Source organism: Caretta caretta, chromosome 5 (assembly GCF_965140235.1).
Source record: "Caretta caretta isolate rCarCar2 chromosome 5, rCarCar1.hap1, whole genome shotgun sequence".
Taxonomy (NCBI): Eukaryota; Metazoa; Chordata; order Testudines; family Cheloniidae; genus Caretta; species Caretta caretta.
In genome coordinates this window covers 75,304,226-75,330,600 of record NC_134210.1, presented here as the reverse complement: position 1 = coordinate 75,330,600, position 26,375 = coordinate 75,304,226, and the positions used below count along the sequence as shown (strand labels likewise).

General features: G+C 40.2%; 1 long non-coding RNA gene across 24 annotated transcripts in view; it reads left to right on the top strand.

Annotated features, from left to right (window-relative positions):
• LOC125636788 (uncharacterized) overlaps positions 1–23,275 on the top strand; it is a 409,942-nt gene extending 386,667 nt beyond the window's left edge. For 14 of the 24 annotated variants that reach the window (XR_012668515.1, XR_012668505.1, XR_012668509.1 and 11 more), the window contains 3 exons: positions 4–132; positions 15,991–16,861; positions 17,269–22,907. This is a non-coding gene — a long non-coding RNA (uncharacterized LOC125636788). The other 10 variants (XR_012668524.1, XR_012668521.1, XR_012668511.1 and 7 more) reach the window with 9 other exon arrangements.
• The last annotated feature ends 3,100 nt before the right edge of the window (positions 23,276–26,375 follow it).

Below are 26,375 nucleotides of genomic sequence, written 5' to 3'. Positions count from 1 at the left end.
CAGAACCCTTTTGGAAAGACTTGAAAAGATTCCACTTGGTTCCCCCTGCTTGCTCTTCCCTACTGATTTGTCAGAGGTGGATCCAGCAGGTGTCACTGTACCTAGAATACAGCAGTCCAAGGCACCAGCAAGGTATGTTCAACCTTTGGGGAATTCAGGCAACAGAAATAATAGTCACTGTGGTGGTGGTGGTGGGGGGGAACTCTTGAGGAAAGTAAGAAAGAGCAAGATAATTTCAGCTTTTAAGTGTGTACAAGTAATTTGAGGGGTGAAAATGCCAAGATAGTAAAGAAGTTGCTTAGGAATAATTGAAAGAATCTGAGCAAAAGTTAGGCTATGAGGAAATGTTTCAAAATAGTGAGCTGTATGAAACTGCAGTAGTTTTCCGAGAGATTTGGTGGAAGTGACATTACCTGAAACATTTTAAAACTGGAACAGACAAGCGCTCAAACATATGTTAGAGGGAACAATCCTATATAGGCAGGGAATGGATAAGATGACTGTTTGTTTCTCTCTCCAATTTCAGTGATTCTATGAGCCTGACTCCCTCTATGCTAGATTAGTGTGATTCAGCCTTGTGTATTTCTGTGTCTTTGCTCCAGTCCCAAAGGATTGGGCTGGATTTTCAAATTCCAGGGGCTGCATTTGGGTCAGACTCTCCTTGAAATCAATGGGAATCCTTTCCATTAACTCTAGGTGAAGCTGGTTTGGACCCTAAATGACCTGCACTCTTTCTAATGAGATCCAGCAAGGCCAGATACTCTTTAAAAAGAAAAATTATGAGATAAACCAGAGTGGTGTCAGTCTGAATTTCCTGACAATCCAAATTTAATGGTAAGCCACATTGGTACTTTTAGACTTCAGATGTAGAAGGGAATTTCCTGTATCTATTTGAAAATAAAAATAACAAGCAATCACATAAATAGAGATTTTCAAAATCAACTAAGGAAGTTAGTCACCCAACTCCCATTGTCTTGCAGGACACATAATTCTTTCAGGTATTTTTGAAAATCCTACTCATAATTGAGAGCATGTGTTCCTACCAGTTTCTGCACCATGATCACCTTGCTTAGATGATGTATCCCTTTTTCCCAGCCTTCTGTGTCTTGTCATTTTGGACAGAATGCTCATCAGGGCGGGGACTCTGTCAACATCTGTGTTTGGAAAGTGACAGCATATTTTTGGCTGCTTCCACAATCTAACTAATAAAGAAAAGAGCAAGCCTAATCAGCTAACAGCAGTGAGCTCACAAACTAGTGGTGAAGGAAACACTTCAATAGCAACAGGGATATAGCAACAGTACTTTTCTTAAGGGCCAGAATCTACTCACCTTTACTTGAGTCTTACTCCACCACTACTAGGTTTATTGGTTTCAGTGTAAGTATGCATCGGAGAATATAGCCCTAGATCATCAAGAAGACAAACTGATGGAAGTAATCTCTTCTGACAAATTATTGAGAGACTTTTGGAGTCACAGGGCTTGTTTCTACAAGGTGCTGAGATGTGCTTAAAGTTATGCATGAACTTAAGTGTTTTGCTGGACTGGGGACAGAATAGGCCAGGGTCTTGAAGGATTGAGCCAATTAAACACATGACATAAAATGTAACGTTTGTCGGAATTTAGTAACTATTTTAGAAATCTTAATTTTAAAGATGTGCCCGAACTGCCAAGTTTGGATGCAGATGCAAACTTTCCCAAAGTCTGGGGGAACTGGGGAATATTTTGGATCTCAAGCAACCTGAACCCATCTCTAGTTGGTTTTATTTTTAAATCTGTCTCAAAGCAAAAACATTGAAGACAAAAAAAGGAAGTGTTTTTGAATGCTGTGCTTTATAAAGAATTTTCAATGAACTTGATGTATTGCCTAAAGCATTATCAAGTTGCATGCTTCAGTAAGCCTTTTCACAGCACAATGTACCTGTTCTTCTGAATGGGGAGGGAGGCGGAAGAAAATATTAGCATTTGCTTTTTATGCTTTCCTTTCATTCCTTGTAACATGATCATCTGGATTTTGCACACTTCTTACTTTATGGACCTGTGCCCCCACAACTGTATTTGAAAATCATGTATTTCTCAGGGTTTGTTTGTTTTTTAAAGCATCTATAGTATAAAAGTTGAATGTCTACTGCATGGAATCCAGATACATGGATATGGGAAAGGAAGAGATCAAAAGTATTTTTAAGAGAAAAAAACTCCATTCAAGTTTTTACTAAGAATTCTTGGGTTACATTTTTCAGGGTTAAGGAGGGTATGATATTGAACAAAACTGCGTACCTAAACAATGTGCAGCCTCTAACTGTTGTTCCTTATACGGAAGCGTGTGTGTGTTTTCACATCCTCTGGTCACTGTATCTGAAAATAACTCGTCTGAGGTCAGAATAAAAGCAACAACAGTAATCTTTAGAGAATGGCATATTCTCAATTTTACTTACACACAAGTACAATACAATGCGTCAGTCAGACATTAGTGAATTGCTACAGCAGCTTTATGCCACCTGGGTATTCATCAGAACAGGGACAAGAGCAGTTAAAGCAGGACTGGCCTATTATTTTCAGCTGCATTAGTCATTTTAGTTGTGTTTAAGGAAATAAGATTTTTTGGGAGGAATGCACATAGTAGGCATTGGGACTGGTCTCGGAATGTGTGCACATGCAGAATTCCAACTGAAGTCAAAAGGAGTTCCCTGCACAGAGGGTGTAAAAGATAAAGCCAATTCATTGAAAACTGAGTCCTCCTCTGGAAATAATTTTTTGCTTTATTTTACTTCTAATTACCCTGCACTGCTTCAGTGGTCTTTGACAAGGGCAGCATGCAACCCACATATGAGTCAGCCATTCCTCCAGTTTAGTCCTGTTATTTGGCAGGAGAGCATGGAAAAATGGTAAATAAAATTCCAGCCAAGAGTGGGGAATGTTTTCATCTGTGCCTCGAGCTGATTTCTACACACAGAAATATGCAACCAATCCCACCTATGTCCTCCAGTTAGAGTGGATATAATCAATGTGTCTATTGTATTTATTGCTACCAACTCCCATATTAGAGTTTCATTATAAAACCACAAGATGTTCACAAAAATGCTTTGTGCAATGGGTCAACTGCTCCACTAATTTTAATGGGTCTCCATGGTCGTGAAAGTAATTTGAAATAATTAAAACAATGAAATGCATTTACATTTTGGCTTTGTTTACTTATTCTCTGATAGGTATATCTCTTATATTAGTGCTTTTCATCTGTATAAAATTAATATTGTATTGTGCTGTATTAGACTTCAGTCTAGTCTACCCTTCCACTATATTTATGTGCAGACTCTTCAACTTTTCCTGGGAGTCACTTCCTTTGGGATCTCATGCTCTTCCTTATGATTTTTGTGAGGCTTCTCCTTGATTCTCTTTTCTAGAACCTAGTGAAACAGCAAGCATGCTTTCCAGTCTGGGTTGGAGGTTATTTCTCCTGGCAAATGTTATCATTTTCCTATCCTCCACCAACAAAATGAATTGGCAAAGGGAAGAAGGCAATGGCCAAGCATGTCTATTTTATCTCTAACTTCGAGCATTCATTTTTACTTACTAATAATAGGAGGTTTTGTAATCATTTCTAGCCATTTTGGGGAAAAAATCTGTGATATGCACACAATTTTACACCTAATAATTGCATAGCCAATTATTATGGATTAGACAAAGTGCTCACACATGGACATTTTGTATTTGATCCTGCTCCCATACAATTCAAAGGCAAAGCTTCCTTTATTTTATTGGTGCTGGATTGAGCTCTCAGGTGGTTATATATAACCATGTGCATCAGATACTGTGAGGAAGAGTTGCTCAGTTTGAATGCAGAAAACTGGAAAACTGGGCTTTGCTATTAATTGATTTATTTATTTAGAAAATTGGTCTCCAACTCTTGGTGCTTCATAAAAGGAGTATAACATAATCCATAAAGTAACAGTATCCTTTTAGAAGAAATTGCTCAAAGCCTCTCATAGCTATCAGATATCTAAGATATATTTGCATGCACATTTGTGGTATTTGCCTAAAATATATAAGTGTGCAATTGTGCACATGGTCTTTCATCTAGACCTCAGGCCTTATTTTTTTCCTCAACATATGTCCATTGTTGCCACTTGGAGCTACTAACATATACTATTAAAAGCTGCAGTGAGTAAGAAAATAACCCAGATGTTCCCTTAGGGCCAGATCATGGCCTGTGCTGGTACCCATGCTGGATAGTATGGGGGCATATGGTGCTTCCTTACTGTGTTACGCCAGCTACTAACATTGTAGAGAGACGCATGGGGGAAACAGCTTCCATAGAGTTCTACTACCTCATCTCACCCCCATGCTTGGGGAGCAAGAGGAAGGAGTGAGGAATAGGCAGAGCCTTGACTTCACCCCATAGTGAGTGTGGGGGCACACACTGAGATAGTTATAGGGTTGGCCCAGCATATGTCCTCTCCAGAACAGGGAAGGAACAGGGAGGCAAGGCTGCTCCTGAGGGCAGCCTGTTGTTGTGCTTCCCACATGTACAGAACATCTGACAATTTAGCTCTGAATATTAAACCACGATTTCATTCCCCTGCACAAAGGAGGATCCTGGTTACATGAGGTTCTCCAGACCAGCACTAAAGCAATAATACATTATTTGTATGTTCTATTCCACTTTTCTTAATAGAGGTCTCCTTTTTCATTCCCTTTCCTTTACTTAGCGGGGAGACTAGAAGAAATAGCTTGAACTAAAGTGTATACAACTCTCTTGGGCAACTGCCTTTTAGGCAGCTCTAACTTGCACCAGAACATTAGTGGAATGCAGACAGGCTACAGGAGGATTGTGGGAGGGGGCAAAAATAGATTACAGACACCTTGGCACCCCTCCATACTTGGCTACACAAGCAACCCTCAGCTATAGTAGGAGATCTGGCCTGTAATGTTTTATAGTCTGCTCCATGGCATCTGACTGTGTTGCTTTTGCTGACAATTTCCCTCTCAAAGAGAGGCCCTGTTTCTGTATGAGACAGTGAAACAGTATTTAATGTGACCACTGCTTGGTAGACTTGCTCTTAGCCTGAGGGCCCAGTTTTGGACTAAAATAAATAGAATCTGTGTAGCCGGTTTCCATGGTCTGCTGGATCGCCATGTAGAAAAAAAACAGAATTGTTTTGACGAGAGCTGGTGAATAGGCTATGTTTAGACAGACTTGGCCTGTTTTTAGCAATTTAAAAATACTACTAAAACTGTCAAGCTGTCATTAGAAGGCACTTACAGGGGTTCAGGACAAAGCCATGACAAGTAAATTGGCTTTTTGCATCTGGAAGCTGAGAGTGTGAGGCTGTACAGGCTAGTTAGGCAAGATCTAGTTAACCATTCAGAACTCAGCCCCAACATCTACATACATCAAGGACTGAGTAGTGGGGGGATCATTTTGTTACAGAGTCTGTTTTCAATGTATTTTGCTTCTGGAGGAAGGAAATAACTCAAAGCCTCATACATCAGTCAGCAAACTGGGCAATGTAATAAAAAGCCTATCAGAAAAGGAGAGAGGAGAGGAAAGGTGGGCCTTGTTAACAAAAAGAAGAGTACTTGTGGCACCTTAGAGCCTAACCAATTTAGTTGAGCATAAGCTTTCACGAAAGCTTATGCTCAACTAAATTGGTTAGTCTCTAAGGTGCCACAAGTACTCCTTTTCTTTTTGCGAATACAGACTAACACGGCTGTTACTCTGAAACTTGTTAACAAAAGGTTTTGTCCACTGAGCAGCAAAGGTGTACTTGCTGAAACCCTCCTCCTGCTGATGTAACTCCCTATTATGCTGACATAATAAAACCACCTCAATGAGAGGTGTAGGGCTTATGTTGGTGTAGTTAGGGTGATGCAGTATCTGTGTAGACACTGTGTTACTTACATGGGCTGTTGGCTGTCATTCTTGTCAATTTAAGAGTTCCATTGGAGCCGTGAAATTGACAAGAAAGCCGGCTCCCGGGCTGCCACCCGCTGTCTGCCTCAAGCCGGGCAGCTGTCCAATCTCCAAGTTTGAGCTGCCACCTGGGCTCCCCACTGGGAGCCCTGCTGCCCCCAAGGTCCCGCCTCCCTGCGTGGAGCACGGCAGCGGACCTGACTCCTGATATGGAGCTCCACCCCAGAAGTGAGAAACCCTGAGGGGAAGCTGGGCTCCCGGTGGGGAGCTGTGTGGAGCTGAAACGCCTGGCTTTCAGCCCCCCACACTGCCCTCTTCCGCTGAGGATGCACATCACTGACAGGAGGGTAGTGTAGACATCAGCTACTCCACTAATTAATGTGGTGACCATAAGTTGACCTACCATAGTTCGACTTATCTTTGTAGTCTAGACATAGAATTTGGGCTTCTGCTGCCAGTTAGAAATACTATAAAAAGTTATCATGGAGTGAATACATTGACTTTGAGGACTCTGATTAACAATCTTGCAATGCAAAAATCATTGCAAAAAAAAAAAAAAAAAGGGGCCAGTGTTGCTCTCAGAAGTATCAATAGGGGATCACCACGAATAAAAATGAGGAGATAATTATAGTTTACATTTATATATTGCCATTCATCTTAAAGGATCCCACCTGTGCTTTCCTTGGAGAATTAGCATCCAAGAACTGGCCAGACGAGACACTGCTGCCCAGATCCGCACTAGTCTGAATGGAGCGATAAAAGTAACAAGAAAAATACAAGGAAAGGCAACAAAGATGTTATAGTGCTCAAAGAATGTCATAAGATGAAATACTGAAGACACTAAATTTTTATAGTCTAGAAAAAAGAAGGCCCAGGGTCCATGTGATCACAGCTTAAATGCCTTCAAGGTTAAATTCAGCCTAAATTCCTTGGCAAAACTGGGCATTTGTCCCATTTACTCTTGGCAGTTGATCATCAGTTGGCAAAAGCAAACTGGAGAAATGCACAGTTTTGTCAAAAAAGTGGGGTGCAACCCTTAGCACGGTGCGAAGGAACATGCTGGGGGAAGCAACAACGCCAGCCCAATGTGGATGGGGCAGCATGGGGGGCTCAGGCCAGGCCCAAGCATGGCGGGGGGAGAAGGGAACCTCAGGCTGGCCCCATGCAGGTGGGCGGCAGAGGGGCTAGGGCAAACGCTGAGCATGGCGGGGAGAGAGGTCCTCAGACCAGCCCTTTGCAGTGTTGTTTTCCCTTTGGGAAAATATGATCACCCCAGATATTAAGGATATTTTCAGCACAACTGGGCAACAGAACAGACTGACTAAGGAAAGGGGGAAAGACACCTTCAATGGAAATTTTCAAGAAAAAAAAAACAAAAACCTTAAATGTACCGCTAGTGGGAATGATGGAGTGAGCAAGTGTGTAAAATCCAGGTTAATCCAAGTGGTATTTTCTAGCCCTACTTCCTCTGAGAAAGAGCCTGCCACTTTCTCCACAGCCCCAGAAAGGCCTGCCTGCCATGGGACTGGTTCAGCAGTAGGTGTGGGAAGCGTATTGGATTCAAGAAGCTATTTTCGTCTCTACACTCAAGGATTGTATGTATATTCTTCTCACACATCCAAGTGTGAGCCAAGCGGTTTGACTACATGATTGTATGCACAAAAGGAAACCTCCATTTTAACACAGTGGGAAAGGAAGATTGAAGTCTCTGTTATTTAAAAAAAAACAACTTGCTAAAGGGACAATAAGATTAAATTTATCAGCAAAAATGACAGTTGCTCAAGTAACAGAAAAAGAACATCTGTACTTTAATTGTCCAAGTGGTTCCTGTACTACTACTTGTACATACATATTTTTGTAAAATACAAGAGTCATTTTCCAAGCTGTATTTATTACGAACATGATTCAGTAGTATAATAGAATACAATGAAATGCTTGTAGATATGATAGAGCACTATGTCCAGAATCTCCTTAATATTATTCAACGATATTGTGGGGTTATTGAAAATCAGAGGCAGAGAGCAGGTTATGGCATTGTGCAACTTTCCCCCCACATCTCTGTAAGTGCACCTTACCTTTCCTACCCTTTACCTTACTCCTTACCTACAGCAGGTCCTGTCTACTGTTCCAGATTGGTATGTAGTTTTAGGATGTGGATAAATATGACAGGAGGGGATAGATTGAGACCTCCCAAACCATTTCACTTGAAACGGATTAAAACCAGGTCACCACTGGTGACAAGTTAGTGCATTCACTGCAAGGTGTTGGCAGTTTCAGAGAGTCAGCCAGGGAAAAATCTGTCTTGCCATTCAAAGTAATTAAGCTACTCCCCAGCCAGATTTCTTCCAACATCTTTTCAACAAACAACCCTTATGCTAACAGCAGCACAGTTAGGTGGTTTTGATCAATCAAACAAATTATTGAATTACCATTTTTTCCTCACTCTTGAATCAGTTGCATAAAGCTTTACTAATTTACGATCAAAATATTAGCATGATATGGCTCTTTACTTGTATAAATTGCTTACTACTATATTTGTCTAGTGCAGCAGTATGGTGAAAGTGACAAGGAAAAGATCTATATCATACTGGCATTGATCTAAAAAGATCTAAATCATACTGAGCTAATAAAGGGGCCAGAAAAGTTGCTAAGACACTGGTAAGGTATTAAAATATGAATATTTCATATTGATACACATCATATATGAGTGCTAATCTTGCTCACTGTAGTTCCTACATACTGTAGCCTTGGGCATTAAGGAATAGTATATTTCTGATTAATCCAGGGCCCATTCCATACAAGCACATGTGCATAGTCCTGATAAAGTAAAAAATATTTTTCCATGTAAACATATTAGTAGTCTAAACAATTTAGAGATACAAGTAGCACATAGGCTTTGATACTAGATCATTGACTTTCCTACTTGTGTGTTGGGTTAACTCCACTGGAACTCATTAACAATTTCTAGAACAGTTCAAAAGTCTGTAAATCTGAATGTTCAGCTGGGTCTGTGTGCTCACTGTTTACAGCAAGTCACCCGAGTTTCAGTCATAGGCTTCAGATGTAAACTTCCCCAAAGCTTAGGGCTGTTCTGATCTGAAGTTTTGGTTTGGACCCCATTCAGATCCTATCACCCAGAGAGATTTCTTCAGTGTCCTCTCCATAAGACCACAACTAGAATGATTCATAAAAGTCCTGGGAGAATCCTTAGAAATCACATAGAGTCAAGGACTAGCAGAGAAAACTAAAAGGCAGAAGAAAATATGACTTTACAGTGGACCTGAGATAACAGCAATGAGATATTGTGTTGCTAAGAGGAGTTATGCACCCTGTTTTAAATTAAATCTGAATAATAGGCTGAATCCTCAGCTTCAGCTGAAGAAAGAAAAGGAGTACTTGTGGCACCTTAGAGACTAACCAATTTATTTGAGCATAAGCTTTCGTGAGCTACAGCTCACTTCATCGGATGCATACTGTGGAAAGTGTAGAAGATCTTTTTATACACACAATGCATGAAAAAATGGGTGTTTACCACTACAAAACGTTTTCTCTCCCCCCACCCCACTCTCCTGCTGGTAATAGCTTATCTAAAGTGATCACTCTCCTTACAATGTGTATGATAATCAAGGTATTACCAGCAGGAGAGTGGGTGGGGGAGAGAAAACGTTTTGTAGTGGTAAACACCCATTTTTTCATGCATTGTGTGTATAAAAAGATCTTCTACACTTTCCACAGTATGCATCCAATGAAGTGAGCTGTAGCTCACAAAAGCTTATGCTCAAATAAATTGGTTAGTCTCTAAGGTGCCACAAGTACTCCTTTTCTTTTTGCAAATACAGACTAACACGGCTGTTACTCTGAAACCTGTCATTCAGCTGAAGATTGAGGGCAAAATGTGGTTTAAGGATACCTTTACATCCCACTAATTTCCCCCACCCCCAAATCTTGGCAGAAGCCAGTTCACCTCTAAGTGTCATTTAAAGCAGTCCAAGAGACCATTCCAACAGCTGGAGATTAATGCTCCGGTCATGCCTCCTTCACCTGCAATTCATTGGCTACATTCTATTCCCTACAGTGAGGAAATCTCCAAGGAGTTGGTTAAGCTAGCTTTCTGCCGGCCTTAGGGCAGCATACAGAAAGCTTAGTGGGGGCCAAAATCTGGCCCCATGTGCTTAGTTTTAATGGCAAAATAGCGTATGTCTTTATGAGCTCTGGTTTAGGGGGAAAATCCATATTCAGTGTTTTGTCCTTCTTTGGTGGACACAATGGCTGAAATATACTTTTCTTCATACTGTATTCGGAGTTCCTCTGGAATGCTTCAGAGACTTGAGAGAGTATTTGATACTTTTCCAAATCACCGGAAAATTGTACATGTGCTAGACGGTGTTAAAATTTCTGTAAAACTGTTTTCAGGAATTTTGCGGTGAGATTGGAGTTGAGACACATCACAGCTGTATATTAGCCACAGTATTAAAATGCAAGTGAAACACTGCTACATGTTTCTGAGGCTGTGTTTCATTCAAAAATTCAACATGAAGCATCTTTCTCTGCAAACAAGCCAGCTGCTCTGAATTTCTAGTTATTTTGGTAGAGTATGATATTTCAGCTGAGAAAAGTCTGTGATGCTTTTGGGGAATTCATAGATAGCATATGGAAATTATAGTCACATTATAATAAAATACTTACTTTTAATAATGAAATACAGACATTATGCCATGAAATATGTACTATGGGTGAAACCCTGCCCTATTTAAGCATTCAGCTTCCCTTGTGTACAAAAGGGCTTATGTGTACACACATGAAGGCAGAAATTGACCCTATAGATATCGGCTACAGAAGGAAATACCAGACCAGAGGCACTCACTATTTCTACTGTGCCTAACACATATGGTCCCCAACCTCATTGGACCTCTGGGTGCTACTCTAATACAAATACATTGTAATAATATATGGAAGCCTGGAGAAAGTATGTGTTATGGCGCACTAGGTAGAGAAGAAAGGAACAAAATGAAATAAAGAAAGAAAAGGTCAGCAGCAAGAGTCTTGTTTGTTAGCCCATCTCTTCACAGAGAGGAGGCTAAAATGGACTCAGCTAAGTTTAGCAGCAAACCAGAGGTGACCAGTGAAGAAAAGAGAGATGCTCAAATATCGTCATCAGTAACATCTTGCTCTATAACAGTTTATGTAAATGGTAGTGTGAGGACTTGGGCTGGATTTAAAGACTAAAAGACAACACCACCATCCTGCCAGTCACTCAGGTCTGTAACCTAGACATCATCTTCAACTCAAACCTCTCTAACTCCTCACATTCAGGCTATGACTAAATATTGCAGATTCCATCTGCATAACACCTCAAAGATATGGCCTTTCCTATCCATCTACACAGCTGAAACTCTCGTCAGGCTGCCATCACCTTGATTAATGCAACATCCTTTTCTCTAGCCTTGACAAATGCATTCCCCCCCCCCCGCTATATCCTTTCAGAATGCTGCTGCCAAGATTATTTTCCTAGACTGTTCCTTTGACCATGTCACCCTCTCTGCATTCCTCCACTGCCCCCTTGTCTTCAAGTTCAAAGGCCTTCATGTCCTATTCCCAGTCCCACCCTACCTATCATTTCTCATTCACTATTGAGAGAGCAGTTCCCAGTCTTTGACTGGCCAATAATGCCAACTTCTATTGCCCACTGGTTACATTTTCAAAAAAGCACTTTTGTGGTTTCTCTCCTGCTGCCCCTCATATTTGGGAGAAGCACCCTGTAAATATCTACAAAGCCACTTCATTTTTCTCCTTCAAAGCCCTCCTTAAAATTCTTCTTCGCCATAAGTCCTACAAAAATTACGATTAGGTTGCTGGTGTACAGATACCACTGCCTATCGTGCAGTCTAATGTTGTCTTGTTGTTTCTTTGTACTCCCTGGTCTTTCTGTATCCACCTGTTGTCTTATACTTGCATTGTCAGCTCTCTGAGGCAGAGCCTGTCTTTTTGTTCTGTCTTTGTACAGCACCTAGCACAGTGGGATTCTGGTCCATGACTAGGACTCCTAGGTGCCAGGTTAACACTATAATACATAAAGGGAAAACGGTTAAAGGATATTTGAGAAAATGGCAAAGAAATTTGATTGACTGAACATGTAAATAAACTTAAGAGGAATATAGGTGTAGCAAGAAAAACAGTGTATGCTTCTGAGAAATTGCCAGAAATTGGAAAGAAAAACTCCTAAACATGCACATGTTAACCTGAGGAGTTCTGAGTGAATCAAAGATTAGCCTCTTGTGGCATGAGGCATTCTAAGAGTGTAGTTTCAGAGTGGACTCCAGTGGTGGAGTATGGTACAAGAGGCAGATGTGTAATAAGATCTGACTGGCAAAGAGGTGGTCTGAGTTCTGGGAGGCATATCCTTGGCATGACAAAGACTCAAAATGTCTGAGGATGAGAAGAAAGCCAGAATATGGAGTGCCAGAGATCATCCCAGACAATCTTTGAGAGGGACAGAGATAAGTGTTCAGACTGAGAAATCAGGGGGACAACTAGAAATGATATAGCTCCAATCTCATATCTGCTACACAAATCTGCGGCTCTAGTTGCCAGCTGACCCTTAAATGTCAGCTGAACATCTCCATCAGAAGACTTTGCAAAGCAGAATAACCACTTAATTTGTAAAAAAACAATGTTCTGTACTGTTTTGGAGACTGCTTTCAATCTCAGCCTTTGTATTAACCTTCAGTGAGAGAACTGAAGTCCTTATTGTCAATACTTCTGAAAAGAAATCTTGCCTCACATTATATTTTCAAAATAACAAAAAGCCCTGTCAAAGTCAGTGCAGATTATTTTGGAAGGATTCTAATGGAGAGTTGGATTATTTGGGGATAACCAGGCAGTTTCAATGTTAATTAGTTTGGAAGAGTTATTAATGTTAATAGCTGAGAATTAGTCACCTATTCTGAAATAATCTAAATCAGATAAATAATTAAGTCAGAGGCAGACTTTGTAATGGTTTTAAATGGTTAGAATCATAGGACTAGTTTAAGATGCTTCTTGTATATTGCACCAAAGATTTTAATCCTGAGGAAGAGAGAAGGGAAAATATTTTTGATTCACTTAATGGAACAAATGCACTTGCAAATGATTGTTTGCTATATTTAAAAAAGCATATATTATTTAGAGAACTTAATACTTCAAAACTGTTCAGAGATAAGAACTGTTCACAGTAACAAGTAAACTTAACTGTAGAAACAGCTTGTTGTGTCCAAAAAGGAAATGGTTTTAACTGTTGTAAATGAATGTGTGACTTGATCCTTTCTGAAGTTTTTTCTTCTTAACAAGGAAATAATTTGCAAATTATTGTGACTAAAAGGGGGCTACCTGGAGAAGGAAGGGCTCTTCCAGGTTAGAAATTTACCCAAGACACACCATATGATGAGCAATTCAAGGATGTCCATACTGGATTGATCGCAGCCCGGGTTAATAACGACCGCGCCATCTATCTCCCACCAGGGCGGACACAACAAGTATACTACTGGTGTAACCCCAACAAAGAGGATCTATGGAAGAGATATCACCACAGCCACATGGAATGTAAGGACATTGAGACAAATAGGGAGGTTGAAAGAACTCACGTACGAAATGAAACCACACCTGGCATCTCCTAGGAATCTCTGAAGTCAGAGGAAAGAACTTTGGAGAGGCACTAACAGAAGAAGGCCATGTACTCTATTACAATGGAGAGGACAAACATGTCAACCGTGTAGGATTTCTTGTGCATAAAGATATCAAGAATTCAGTATTAGGATGCTGCCCAATGTCCAGCAGGCTTATTTCCATCTGTCTAAAGGCAGTACCATTTAAATATCACAGTGGTACAAGTCTACGCCCCTACAACAGACTATGATGATGAGCAAATTGAAGACTTTTACAATCAGCTCCAAGACATCATCGATACGGTACACAAGAAAGATATCCTGATTGTACAAGGAGATTGGAGTGTTAAAGTAGGTACCAATGCACAGGCAGATTGGCGAGATTGTGGCCCTTTCTGTAATGCGGTAACCAATGAGAGAGGATTGAGACTTTGAGTTTGCCTGCTATAACGATCTGGTTCTTGCAAACACATTAGGAGCACATAAAGCATCCAGATGATCAACATGGCACACACCTAATGGTCTACATCACAACCAGATTGACTACATCATGGTGCAAAACCAATTTCGTTCTGGGATTAACAGAGCTAAAACAAGGAGCTTTCACGGTGCTGATATGGGAAGTGTTCATGACTTGTGATGCAAAATTTTTGGCTGAGGCTAAGGAAAATCGTCAGGCCAAAGTCCACCAGAATCAAGTTTGACTTAGAAAGACTCAGAGACCGAAACATTGCAGAGACATTCCAAGCAATGATCGGTGGAAAATTTGCCCTGCTGCTTGCTCTAGAGAAAGTCATAGAAACAATGACCAACAATTTCAATGCTGTAATGAATGAGGTAGCAATGGACATCCTTGGAAACATGTTAAGACAACAGAACCATGGGTCACAAATGAAATATTACAAATGTGTGACATTAGAAGAGAACTTAAGAGAGTCAAGAACAGCAATGAGGGAACTGATAAATACAGTATTATTGGCAGAAAGATCAAAAAAGGTATGAAGGTGGCCAAGGAGATATGGATTGAAAAACAATGCTCTAAAATTGAAGAGTGTATCAATAATAAAAATAGCAAATGAGCCTTCGAGGTTGTAAAAGATCTGACAAAGGAAAGATGGACCAAAACTAATGCAATTCAAGACAAAGAAGGGAACAGTCTTACAGAAGAAAGGGATATCATCAATAGGTGGATAAACTACTGCTCTGATCTATACAACCACCAGACAAATGGAGATCCTAGTGTCTTAGACAGCCCAGATTCAACAGAGGATGACTTTCCAATACTACATGAAGAAGTGGAGACAGCTGTGAAATCACTCAAGAACAGAAAGGCTACAGGTATTTCCAACAATCCCAGCCAAACTGATGACATTTGGAGGATAATTATTAATAGATGTACTCACCAAGATCTGCAACAAGATCTGGCAGACCGGTGAGTGTCCCTCCACGTGGACACAGTCACTAATCAACACTCTGTCAAAGAAAGGCAACCTGTAATTGTCAAAATAATTTGCCTTTTAGCCGCAAAATATGGTGTGGAAATCAGTGCAGAGAAAATCAAGCTGATGACAAACATGATGGGATCAGCTCACATATCACTATCAATGGATAAGAGCTGGAGACAGTGAAACAGTTCAAGTATTTGGGGGCAATCACTGATGAAGGATCCAAGGCAGAAATTCGGGCAAGAACTGCACAAACAACAGCAGCAGTGGCAAAGCTAAAGCCGATTTGGAGGAATAAGAATATCTCCCTGGAATCCAAACTGAAACTGCTGCACGCATTGTTCATCTCCATTTTTCCGTATGCGTGTGAGACATGGACCCTTACAGCATAACTTGAATGGAAAATACAGGTAGTAGAGATGAATGCTTCCGTAAAAATCCTTGGCATCTATTACTTTGACCACATCACTAATGAAGAGGTCCGCAACATTATCACCCCATGCTCGGGGTCATATGAAGACGTTCGGACAATTGTAGAAGCGCAAGCTGAAGTGGTATGGCCATGTAACAAGATCTGGCCTATCCAAGATCATCCAAGGGACAGTACAGGGGAAGAGAAGAAGAGGTAGGCAGAAGAAGAGATGGATTGACAAGATAAAAGAGTGCATAGGAGTGGACTTCACAGAGACTCAAGCACTGAGACACCATCATTAGGAGTGGAGACAATTGGTTGATTGCTCATCAGTGATGATGCCCCAATGACCAATACAGTTATGTGAGTGATAATGATGATGAATTTGCAGATCAGAATAAAAGCTCAGATTCCCAGCTGCACTGGGGCCATTTTGTGTCTGTCTACCAGACCAAGACAGCTGTAAACTTGGCAAACCCAGCCAGTGAAAGATCTCCCCTGTATATGGAAATCTTCCTGTAGCATAGGACTGCCATAGTGACTCTTCATCCCCTCAACTACCCTTCCTGCATCTTCTCTTCCAGCTCCCCTGTGAAGAGAGAGCACCTATGGGGAAATAGGTGTGGCTGGGGTATCCCTGCCCCCAGTGACCATCAGCTGCTGGAATGGCCCTTCAGGGATCTCTAGCAACTGGCATAAAACAGCTCAACCTTGATGCTGCGCTACTTTACAGAGGACAGGAGAGCAACCCAGCATCTGGCTCATCCAAGGACTGAGGTAGGGGAAAATGTTTCCTTCCTCTTGCTCCTTTTAAGCTGAGCCAAGCACAGTTCAGATGCAGCCCAGAATCTGATCCAATGTCGAAAGGAGTTACCTGTCCATTTTAGGTGGTTAGTTATAATTCAGACTTCTTTAGTCTCCTCATAACTAGCCTCTAAAAACTTTAGTAAGGTTGGTAATTATCCCATAAAATTATCTGCACTCAGACTTGGCAGTGGGTTTTACCATCTGTAGGCAAATTTTAAAATAAGTCTCTGCAAAGATCAAAAACAAGTGTTTACTTTTTCCTAAATGCCTGTTCACAAATCTTATAAGATGGGGCCTAGGAGAAGGCAGACTCCAAAGTTTATATTCACAAAGATTTAAACAGAACAAGCTATGTGAAAATACATTCCCATAGGCCTCAGTTCTCAGCTCAGTCATGCTTACACTGGACAGCAGCTGAGGAAGGGTTGGAGTAAGGTTGCTGAGATCCACCATCTCCTCACCCAGTCCTGGGGTAGGTCTGGATCTTTAGGTTGTTCTGAGTTATGTCAGTGACAATGGCTTCCTCTCACCTTCTCCATGTACTTTCCGTAACTCCTACACTGAGGGTCAGAACAGGTGGCATAGAGCTGGCTATACATCAATAGCATGGAGCATCTGGATCAAGGGCCAAGGATCTTGCCAATAAAGGTAAATATTTGAATAACATCAAAAAATATAAAAACAGCAGTGCCCCTTTAACTCAGCTTATGTTGCCATCCTCAGTGGTCTTTGTCTACATCTCCTACAAACATCTTTGCACTTCTTTTGTGCCATTTATCATGCATGGAATGTCCTGCGATCTATATTTAAATATGTATTTTAATATACATAGAACAAAATTTGCCTTATAATCATTTGACAGATAAGCATTGTACCCAGCTGTGAGGGACAAAATGCCACGAGGTTCTGCCTCATATGGTAGGTATAGTATTTTGATATGACCCGAGGAACTGCCATCACCGTTTGCTGTACCAGAGGTTAAGCACCCTCGTGAAATGATTTGCACCCTCTAGTAATGGCCAAGTACTGTAAGTACCTCTTTTCCTGTGTTGCAGAATTTCCTGAGAGCCATGGCTCTACCAACCTCTTAAAGCAACTGTGAGCCTCTGAAATGTTCTAAGTCTTGGGTACTGCTGCTGGCAGGGGTTTTGTAGAATTCTGACATCTCTTTAATGGAAAAGTAAGTTTGGCGTATTGCAAATGCAGGAGCTCAAGAAGGCACATGCAGTTGCTCCCTTCTGAGCTACTTCTAGTCTCATTTTCACCCTCCTTATGTTCCAACCCCATTATTCCTGCTTCTGATTATGTACTCTACAGCTGTTTGTCTCTCTCTCTCACACACACCCCGGTATGGGGGTTCTCATTTGAATGACTTCTTGGAGCAGACAGTGTTCCCGTGTGTAGCAGGCCCTCCTTCACTTTTCTGGCATGTTTTCTACAGAAATAAAGAGATTGTGTTTCTGTTGTAGTAATGATTTAAAGAGAAAAAAAAACATTCTACCCCAATGTTGCTACTTTTCCTATATCCTCTGCCGCATTCCTTTCAGTCCTTTAAACTGGCACAGCTTGTTGCAGATGTTTTCTCTAGGTCTATTTCTGGTACGATCCTTCTCCTCTCCAAATTTTTCCTCCTACATACATCACCATCTACCTCTCTTCAACCCTGGTTTTTAGTCACATTTATTTGTTGTTGTATTTTTTAACAATGTGAAGCAGATCCTCAACTGGTATAAATGGTGAGGATCTGGCCCTGTGTTTCTTTGGCTCTGTGACATTTCTCTTTAAGGATTCCTTCATAAACACCAAATTTTCATCAGCATTCTCTCCCCTCTTCTTGCTAACTGCTACTGCTGTGTTCCATGCAGACGGAGAACATTGTTGTAGTGTCCTGTTCGAGGACCGCAAACGTGTTTTGGCTTTTCACTTTGCAGGGAACAAATCTTCACAGGTAGAAAGAAACTCAAAGGCTTTTCAGATGTCTCAATTTGGCAACTATATTGCCAAATCATTTTAATTTGTATCCTGACTTTTCTTGGGTTTGAATCTCCACTACATTAAGCTCATATGACAATAGAGAGACTTAAGAAACTGAAGCCCAGTGGAGAAACACTGGCATAACAAAAGCAGAATCAACCATGTGGTTTTCTACCTTACCATGTCTATCATGCTTACTTCTTGAAAGCTACTGAGAGTCATGTTAACAGTTGTTCCTGTTTTCTTCTCTCTCACATTGTGAAATCATGCAAATAATAGCAAGCCTGATACATATTTGTTGGTTTAGGGATCCCATTTCATTCTGTAGTTTGGAGATAAAGCCTTTGCATTTAAACTTTTAAATTTTTATATTCCTTAATGTATTAATATCAGGATACCAGTAATTAAACTGTTATTTCTGAAGACAAATCTTTTATTAAGTCTATTTCTACTGATAAATAAATATCACAAAGTGTCATTATGTGTCTGTATGTACAGTATTTCTGCTATGCATCAAACTTTATGGTGATTTTAACAAATTTTTAGTACCCCATGATCTGGTGTGTCAGAACAGGATATAATCAGACAAAAACACAGAAGCCTGCTTTCCACTAGTCACTAAGATGTCTCTCATTACTATTAACAAGACAAACACTATATTGAGTAGAGAGCATTTACAGTTGACTGTCCAAAATGGACATTTACCAGCTCTATGAATTACATTTACCATATATTTGTTGTATTTCTCATTCTAATATGAATAATATCAAAACCAGTCAGTTTCACACCAAAAAATGTAAGCTTTAAGGGGTTATTATTGATAGAGATTGAAGGAGTTATAATACACATAGCTTGCTAGTGAAGTGATCTGATTTTTCTTGTTTTAAAGTTGATGTACAAATTGCAATTTCTTGTATGAACTTACTATGCCTTTTCTTGTTTTAGCATTTTCTTGTTAGATTGCAGTAGATCTGATTGTTATTTCATTGAGTTGTTTTGGGATGATTGGAGTTTAGATCCCTCTTGCATACAGTATAGAGAATTGCCAGCAACCCCTTGATGTAGTAAGCATACTTTCCTTAATAATGTCCCATGTTAAGGGATACTTAGATCTCAGAGCATCTAGCTTACCACTTTTATCTTCAGATAGCTAGAAATGATAGAAATTAGAAAAAGAACAATTAGGTCATTTAATCCTTCCCCCTGCCAGTGAAAGACTGTTTTCTACAGTGCATTAAAGAGTGCTTTATCCAGTCTACTTTTGGCTAGTGATAGAATTGTCACTACTTCCCCTAGGCCTCATTCTGAGAAAGCATGCCTTTGTTAAAAGGGCTGTGATTTTATGGACCTGCAAACCACAGCCACACCATTGTAATAAAGCTCAGGCCACCTACACGGCTGGCCAACTGGCAGCTACTACTGGATAAGATATAAGGTATAGAGAAGCAGATGCCAGTTTTGGGCCACACAAGATTTCCACTGGCAATGTCTCTGCCTGTGGGGGTCACACTCACCTTTCTCATTCTAAATTCCCTTGCAAAAACCTGCCACAAAGGTCACATCCATAGCATAGCTGTGAGTGTAGAGATCCACTGTACAGGTTGTCTGCTGCTTTACCCAACAGCACAATTGAAAGAGAGTTGTTTGCTGCTTGTCGTGCAAACGAAACCACATAAGATGACGCTGGATTGGGCCCTTGGGAAAGAATTCCATAGTCTAAATGAAACAACATGTCTTAATGTCCAGCCAAATCAGCATGTTCATCTTGCGACACCTATTTATTCCCTCTCTCAGTCCAAATCATTCTCTGAAATGGCTCTCCTTACATAAAGGCCTTCGAATATATGTACACAGTTATATTCCCTCTTAGTGGTAATTAGCTATATTTAGTTCTTTTAACCTTTCCTCCTACCTCAGTTCTTCCATATTCCTAATCATCTTTATCATTTTCTGAATTCCCTTGAGTTAGTTAATATCTTTCTTATACTGATGCATCTAAACTGCATATAAATTCAACTGGACCCAATGAGTATTAAGAGTGACTGTCAATTCTATGGGGATCTCTGAATGATGTCATTCAGGCTTTTGGGCAGAGATTAACTAGTTAATTTGTGTTTGGGGCCCAGGTCACTGCTGATTCTTGTTTTTCTTCGTTTGTGTTTGTTTGCTCTTAGCTGTCGACAATAGTATAAGAGAAGTCTTTATCCCTAAGAAAAGGGAAATCTGGAATCAACAGAAAATGCTTATGACAACAAATATTCTTAAAGTCTAACTCCAGTAACTAAGTTAGAGTTATCCCCAACTTAAAAGATAGAGGAATCCTAAACAAATGTCCTCTCTGACCAAGTGAAGGAAAGCTTTTTTTTTTTTCCTTTTTTTTCCACACTTTTAATTTGAACCTTTAAATGTCAGCACAGTGATATTTGAAGCACCATGGTATCACTAAACTTAACAATAATTGAGAAAAGGCCCTCCTTTATCCTTGATGTCAGCCAATGACCTATGCCCGTGGTGAGATGCTGTTATTCCTGTAGAGAAATCTTTTGTTCAAGCAGGTGCAGAGGCCTGTGTGTCAGACCCTGACACATGGTAGGTCTTACATTACCAAAACAAACAAACAAACAAAAACAAAAAACAAATATTGCAAAAGAAAAATAAACCCAGAGAGACTGGTAGTATTGAGACTTCTGGTGAATAAAGCAGTGATTGATTAGATCAGGGCCATTAATATCCCCTATCTCCATTGACTAAGCACTACTTATTGCTTTGGCATAATCAGTGTTTACAAGAACTTGGCTAACTTAGATCATACCATATGCCAGCCTGCTGGCTACAAGCTATTTCATTTGCAACTGCTGTCTCTGGCTTGCCAGTCCTCTAATAAGGAAAATATAGATTATGAATGGTTGACTATTATATTGAATCTCTGTCCAAATCTGATTAATGTAACTTTGTAGCATATGTATATTGGCACCTGAGAAAAATATATATATATTTCAAAACTTGCAGTCCTTCCAATTCTATTGTTCAATTTCCAGCAGTGGGGAACGTTCCCTAAAGCCATCTAGCAGCCAACCTTGTTCTAAGGTACAAATACATATGTCAGCATGGTACATGTGGAAGTTGTTAGTGAAGGACAGAAGAAGATAACTATTGTTTATCTTAATGGCCTCCCATCCCACTTTTTAGTAAGGAAATTCAGGAAAAAACTACTTGAAGTATGGGTTATTGAGTGTTTATAATCTTATTACATTGTCATATCTGAATGAAAAGTTTTGTTTGTTTTTGCACTCAAGGCTTTATCAAACTTTCCATTAAGAAACTGTATCCCAATTCAAAATAATAAAAAAAGTCTGAAAAAATACTACTTTGTGCTTTGTATTAGGTGAAATCAGAACATCTATTCCCAATGTTAGAGAAAAAATAAGGGAATTCCTCTAATTAATACTCATTACAATAGCTTCTGAATCACAGGCAGAAGACTCTGTGACAGGAAGGCCTGGCCCTTCCTGGTTTAGAGAGGGAACACATCTAGACAGAAATCATTATGCCTTGAGAGTTCTCCTGTGAAGAAGGAATTTTCCACTGGCTCTTCAGCTGGTTTAAGGCTGCTGTATGCTGCTATATCATGAGTGGTGGCCTTCGCGTACTAGAGAGTCCAACTCAAGCTATTTTAAACCATTAACGTGAGCAATGTACTAACAAGTCAAAGAATTTAGTGCCTCAAAGAGGTAGAGGACTAGTGGGAAGAAGAGAACTTTCTCTTATGAGACAGTGATGCATTCTGTGTATCTACTGAGGATGGAATATGGTTATGTTGTTAATACTTCACCTCCATCACCAGAAATCTTCTCACAGCAATATTGTTGCTGAAATATTGTTGCGTAGCTGATATGTAACATTGTCTTCCCTTAGAACCTCCAGAGCATGAGAAGAAATTGTAGAGAGTCCAGCGAAGGGCAACAAAAATGATTAGGGGACTGGAACACATGAGTTATGAGGAGAGGCTGAGGGAGCTGGGATTGTTTAGTCTGCGGAAGAGAAGAATGAGGGGGGATTTGATAGCTGCTTTCAACTACCTGAAAGGGGGTTCCAAAGAGGATGGCTCTAGACTGTTCTCAATTGTAGCAGATGACAGAACGAGGAGTAATGGTCTCAAGTTGCAGTGGGGGAGGTTTAGATTGGACATTAGGAAAAACTTTTTCACTAAGAGGGTGGTGAAACACTGGAATGTGTTACCTAGGGAGGTGGTAGAATCTCCTTCCTTAGAGGTTTTTAAGGTCAGGCTTGACAAAGCCCTGGCTGGGATGATTTAACTGGGAATTGGTCCTGCTTTGAGCAGGGGGTTGGACTAGATGACCTTCTGGGGTCCCTTCCAACCCTGATATTCTATGATTCTAAGAATAGTGTCATACCTACTCTGTTGAGTAAGTACTATGGTGCATGTACAAAATGGGGAGAAGATACCACAAAGTTATGTATTAAGTACTTTCCATGTTCACTTCTAAAAAAATCTGTATATGTTTGAAATTCATTAACATTGAAATTTGTTAACATTCTAAATGTTTGTATAAAAGAAATAATACACACAAAAAAGTGACCTGGTTTGTTTTTCCGTAATAAAATAAACTAGAATGCAAGAGTTTTTTGTTTCTGTCCATTACTTATCAGTTATGATGTATAAAGAGGGATTTCAACATCATTAATCATTTGTTTTCTTCCATTACATGCGCAATAAGAAGAAAGCAAATTTCTGTTATTGTGTGTGGAAATTGGCATGATGTCTGAAGAATCTGAACAGTGATGTTACAAGCTGCTGTGACAAACAGCAGCCCTCTCTCTACACAATTGAGGAACCCCATGCTTTCAAGTACACTCTGACTACCTGTGGTTGCATCGATAGGCTTAGCAAAACCATGCTTTAAGTACTTGGTAGGTCAATTTCAATAATTCAAGCTGAATTCCTGTAGAGTGGTACAAATGCTATTAATATTTATGATTATCATTGAGCTGAATAAAGTTAATCATACCTTGTGTTTGATCAGCAGTGGCTCAGGAACCACTTTGTACTTTTGCTATGTTTTTGTTGCGGGGTGGGGTGGGAAGGGAGCAAAGTTATATTGCTACTTGGTTATATTAAATACTTTGTAAATTTAGTACAGTGAAAATGAGAAAACAACAATGGGTAGTAAATGGCATTCTTGATGTATTTTTCCTGTTGTTCTCTTTGTACATAAACATACAAGAAATGTAGAAGCATGAACAAATTGCTAATTTGACTGTCAGCATTCACAATCGCAATAGCTATGTAAAAGATAAATTTGACTTCTGTGTACTGGAATCTCATTCAGACATTGTATAGTTCCTTATTCTCATACATGCAACAGAGAATATATCCTCTACTATGAATGGTGCTTCAAGGAAAATGGTTTCCAGAGGCAGCATGTTACAATACCAGAGAGAGTTCTATACTTATTAACCTCAGAAACATCTTAAGTAATCAATCAGCGATAGATCTAATTGTCACAGCTGAAAATAACCATAGTTTTTAAAACTTAACAAAAACAAATCCAGAGCATAGACAAGAGCTTGTTTGTGCAATCTTTTGGCAATTTAGCAATCCCGTGCTGAAACCACCACTAGAATTAATGGAATAAACAGTTCCAATGGAATAAATGTCCCCAGTTCTCTTGAATTTCATTGGTTCATCCAAGAAAAAAAAAATGGTATAGAAGTTCTCCCAAATTAAAGAGTAAACAAATACCCACATTAAGTTCCTGGATGTTTCTCATCAGATAAATTCTCCCTCCCCATCCAGTTCATGAAAACTTGTTACAAATACAGGTTTCCCTAAATAGCATTTTTATTTCTGAGTACACTTTTTGGTCTTCCTGAGAGGAGAGTTTACCATGAGTCTAGCCAGAAAAATGAGTAAGAGATGGTTTAGCCCAATGAGTATTTCCAATATGTATTTCCGCAACATTCAGGTAAAAATAACACCACTCATCTAAATGATGTGTTAAAGATTGTTTAAACTTCATTAGTCAATGTCACGGGGCGGGACTCACCTCTGCAGCTCCTCCTGCTGGTCATCCAGGGAATTAGTGTTCCAGCCTCCAGAGCATCTCTGCAGGCCGGTGTCCCACTTGCCCTTGGCCCCCGTGTCCCTCCTGGACCATAGTGCCCCTTTTACCAAGGGTGCTGCCCCCTGGCAGTACCCCCCCCAGTCTCTGGATCTCCCCTCTCCAGGGAACCCTCACCCACTATCCCCACCTCCCCTCAGTCTTTGGCTACTGCCAGTCATCATTGAGCCCCTGCACACTGGGGCAGACTGCAGTGTATAAGCCAATCATCACAGGCAAGGAGGGTTTGGACCTGCTGCCTCTGCCTACCCGTGGGCTGCCCCCTGCAACCCCAGTACCCTTTTTTAGGCCATCTGCCAGGCCTGCAGCCTGGGGCTTTTCCAGTCTGGAGCCTCCCAGCTCCTCTGACCTTCCCCAGCTCCGCTCCGCTCCGCTCCAGGTACCTTCTCAAGCTCCCCAGAAGCCAGGCCAATCTCCTTTCACAGCTAGAGGAGACTCTGTCTTCTCCTGGCCCATTGCCATCTTATAAGGGCCAGGTGAGCCCTGATTGAGGCAGCCTGATTGAGCCCTGATTGAGGTGGCCACAGCTGAGCCTGCTTCCCCCAGTCAGCCTGGGAATTGCTTGCTCCCAGCATCAGCCCTCTCCCAGGGCTGATTTCGGGGCAGGAGCGGGTGATCACTCCGCTACAGTCCTACTTTAATTTATGTTTTTCATGTGACATTACAACTGTGAATCAGATATGTTAGGCAGAACCATTTTTCCACTGCATCCCCCATACTAACCAGTGATTAAGGCCACAGACTACACATATATTGTTGTAATTAAATACGATTCAAGCACTGTATGTGGTACCATATGAGAAGATAAATCAAGGAATAAGAGATTATGAAAGACAGTTCTTACTTTGTTCTGACCACCAAGCAAATTTTCTTTAGCTCTTTTTCATGTAAGGGAGAATATACTGAATTGCCTACATGGAAAATCTTGGTTTTGTCCAATTTTATGTAATTTTTGGAAGCAAATGTCTTAGACATCCTGGAGAGCATTTTCATAGTATTTTTCAGAGGTTATGAATAGGTTACATTAAAAATGATGCCGGTAATAGACATAAATAATAACAAAAATAACAAAATAAATAATAAAATAACAAAACGTAGGCCCCCAGTTGTGCAAGCAGAAATACGGTGACCAGATAACAAGTGTGAAAAATTGGGACAGGGGTGAGGAGTAATAGGAGCCTATAGAAGAAAAAGGCCCGAATATCAGGACTATCCCTATAATCAGGACATCTGGTCACCTCCATCTTTGACAAGTAAACTGATGGTAATACATGACTGCATTAAACTGGTAGCTCCCTTTAAAATATTGGAATTGTAGTAGCTAGTGACTAAGTACAGCCTCTTAACTATGGTATAAGACCGCCTGCTTATATACAAAAAGAAAAGGAGTACTTGTGGCACCTTAGAGACTAACAAATTTATCTGAGCATAAGCTTTCGTGAGCTACAGCTCACTTCATCGGATGCATTGCGAATACAGACTAACACGGCTGCTACTCTGAAATCTGCTTATATACAGTATCTGCAGTAGAATTTAACTCTTGCAAATGAGAAAGGTAAGTGTTTTATTCAGCTGTCATATTTTCAAATAAACTATAGGCGACATGGTAGCTGTTCAGCAGGATATACTGTTTTTATCTATGCAACTGCGGTGTTTTGAGTTATAAACTGGTAATGTCATCTTGTTGGGATTTACTGGTTGCATGACAGATTTATACCAGGAAACAGATGTTCCTTGTTCCTTAATAGCTATGAAAAAGCTATGGGTACTGTAGAATTGAAAAATTATCTCCACATATTGGGAATTGTATCTCTTATTATTAGAAATAAACACAAGCCAAGTGATCTCTGTACATTTTAAAATGTGGGAGCTGTTGAAAATCACTATCAATTTGGAAAGTTTCACCTGAAAAAAATGTTTTCAGCAAAACAATGCTCAAGTTAATAATTTCTCTTTGACTTTTTTCCTATCTCTCCTTTTGTGAGCTTGTCACAGTATTCAGTGGAACACTCCAGACCAGTGAGGGGTTGAATCACCACCTTTTC